The sequence below is a fragment of the Euprymna scolopes genome, chromosome 15 (assembly GCF_053919585.1).
Source record: "Euprymna scolopes isolate OS-2025 chromosome 15, ASM5391958v1, whole genome shotgun sequence".
Lineage (NCBI taxonomy): Eukaryota > Metazoa > Mollusca > Cephalopoda > Sepiida > Sepiolidae > Euprymna > Euprymna scolopes.
Window position 1 is genome coordinate 131,293,917 of NC_136496.1, and position 3,152 is coordinate 131,297,068.

The following is a 3,152-nucleotide window of genomic DNA, read 5'->3' on the forward strand; positions in this document are numbered from 1 at the left end:
ATTAAAAGCAGTTCGACTTTATTATTACAAAAATTAAACAAATTGTTTAAAACAAACTATTATAAAAAAAATATAAAAATCCGGCCTTAAATATAACAGGGGATTTTATTTTTTATTAACACCATTCGCAATTTTCGATTTCAGATACGACGGCCATGATGAAGTGGATACTTTTTTCTTCTTCTTCTTCTTCTACTACTACTACTACTACTACTACTACTACTACTACTACTACTACTACTACTACTACTACTACTATTTTGAATGTGACAAACTCGGGTTTCTTCTTTCTCTTCAAGGAGAGTAGAAAGTGAACCCTGTGTATACTTTCGATAGTCTCGTAACTCCCGCTTCCCTTATTTTATTCTTTACGCCTCACAATGTCTCTGACAAAGGAGAAAGAATTGCTATTTCCTGGATCGGAATCTATCAACCTAACATCTATCGTTGGCTTTTTTTTTAACCTTAAAATAGTAATGTTTATTTTCTTTACATCAAGTGGTTTCATACATTCTCTGGAGTGATTTCCATAAAAAATGCATCGACGTATCTAGAATCCAATCTGACCACTTAGCAATAAAAAAAGCCTTCAATCTAATAGGTGCTGCATTCTCCAATAAGCCTCAACCCCTGTCCCATTGCCGCAGTGTTGTATCCCTGTGCCTGTTTTATTAGCATTTAATGGAACGCGTTCTGATGAATGAGCATTTGTACCCCTTCGATGTACATACCCACGACAGCTCGTTTAGCAACAAAATCCCACCCCTTTACTGTAGAAGAACCCTAGATGCCTAAAAGCCTTCTACTCTAACAGCTTTTTCTTTCTGGCTTACAAACGGACAGAACCTCATGTAGCGTTTCGAGGACATGAAATTGAAATGAAAGAAAGAAAAAAAGCAAAACGGCTGTATTCAATCTCCGATGAGCATTATAGCGACCACCGTCGATGGAACTGTTACTTCTAACTGTTAACCCCCCCCACTCACTCGCATCCCGTCCATCGAGCGATGAACGCCCAGCGGGACTTCACAGACCCGCCCAAGTCCGAACCCGAATTTGTCACGGGATCGGGTAGAGAAGGGGTGTTTGTCTGACTGAGAGGCTCTAATGATGTCAGAGTGGAAATATATCATTGCTAGTGATATTAGCGCTGATAACGGGTCGAACACGTGCAGCGTCTCTACTCCTGATCGCATGGGAAACCGGCCCGATTATTGCTCTTGGCTTATACGGTCGTACGTCGACATCATCACCGCTTCTTCCAAAATAGACAGAGAAATACATCAGCTTACCTATTGACATTAACAATCTCTCGTTAGCCTTACCCCTCGGGAGCGTGGGGGTACGATTTACCTTGTGTTTGTTTGTCTATCTATTAGCAAATTCATATCTAGCTTGGAGTCTATGCCTTCATTTCAAATCCATGATGCGGATTCCCCATGAGGACACTCATTTATGTAAACAATTTAATCTGATAAAAACATTAAAAAATAAATCAGAGTAAACTTTACTATTAGCGACATAAAATATTTTAACATTTTGGCAACAGCTAACAAAGCAATAAAAAAAAGGAGTGAAAAAAAAAAACTAATGGGATTGCCATCAGCATTCCACAAGGACTCTTGATAATGGCTCAAAAATTGAAAATTAAACAAAATACTAGTAGAAACCCACCCAATCATATAAAAAATGTACTGTTCTATCAGTATTTTGTCTAATTTTCGATTTTGCAACGAATATCAAAGGTTCCTGTGCAATGGAATATTTTATTCAGGTAAATAGAAGAATAACTTATCTTTCGAAACATTTGTTATTTGTTTTGTTTTTGTTTTTGGTTTTCATTTTTGCTTAACCATTATTAACAAACCCTTACTTTATCCTTGGTTGAACTAACTAACCCAAACTTTAATACTAACTCTAACTTTAACTACCTTCTGCTTCTAAATTTTTGAGATGCGGATTAGTTATTCGTATTATTTGGATTCTTCAGACTACTGTTCTCATCTTGAGTGTCATTTTCACAACGTTTCGGTCGATGTAACCCCCAACCTTCTTCAGGAGTATTGTCAGACTCGGAAGTATTTGTTGAACTCGGTAATTTAGACGCAATTTCGAGCGGAACCTTTTATTTACTTTACGGAGGTAGCATGCTCTTCTGCCATCAGCCATGGCTGGATTGAGATCCTAAATAATTCGCAGTTGTATTTTTCGGTCGCTCACATTGAGAATTGTATCTTAAACCTTCAGAAGAATATCACTTTTATAATCGATTTCTCCAAATACCCTAATTACTGTGTCGCAAGGACTCGTGGCGCCGTTTACTTGGAAAAAGTAAATTGTAAAAAATACGACCTTACACTAACCTTCACTAAATTAAGCCTAACCTAAACATAACCCGAATTCTAATTAACCAACCCTAACCCTTACTAACCCTCACCCTTACTAACCCTCACCCTTACTAAACCTAACCTTAATTTACCAAGTACGCCAAATGTAATACATTGTTTGGACTAATTTAAAGACTATAATTCATTTAAAATCTTTTACGTCGTCAATACTAACATTTATCGAAACGAAAATAAAAGTTATTAAATCAGGAACCCCGGGTGAGGGGATTCCAAAGCGCAGAAGTCCGAGGGAAAAAGCTATTCGAGCAGAAGGCTTTACGGTATCTAAGGATCTCTACAGTGTAAGGGTGGGATTTTGCTGCTTGTCGGGTTTGTCGGTGATGTTTACATAGTGCTTTCAGTTAATCAGATCGATTGCCATTGAAATAATTGTAAAACAGGCACAAGGATGCGACGTTTCGGCGATGGCACTAGAGGTGTGAGTTTAGTTGATAGTTCAGGACTGGCAGTTACAGTTGCAACTTATCATTGTCATAATTTTTTTATATATACGCTATGGCTTTGTCGTTAGTAACACAGGGTGATTCACGGGAAACGGATGTTTTAAGAACACTCCTTGTTCTTCTTGAGTAAGGGATAGGGAGTGAGGAAGGTAGTCTTTAAACCTGTTTAAAACTTTTGTTGAAATATTCGCAGAGTTTTGTTTTCCTTAACAACATCCGTTTCCCGTGACTCACCCTGTATGTCCAAAGGAAGTCAAGGATCCTTGAAGAATATTTTTTTTAACTATTATTATTAACTACC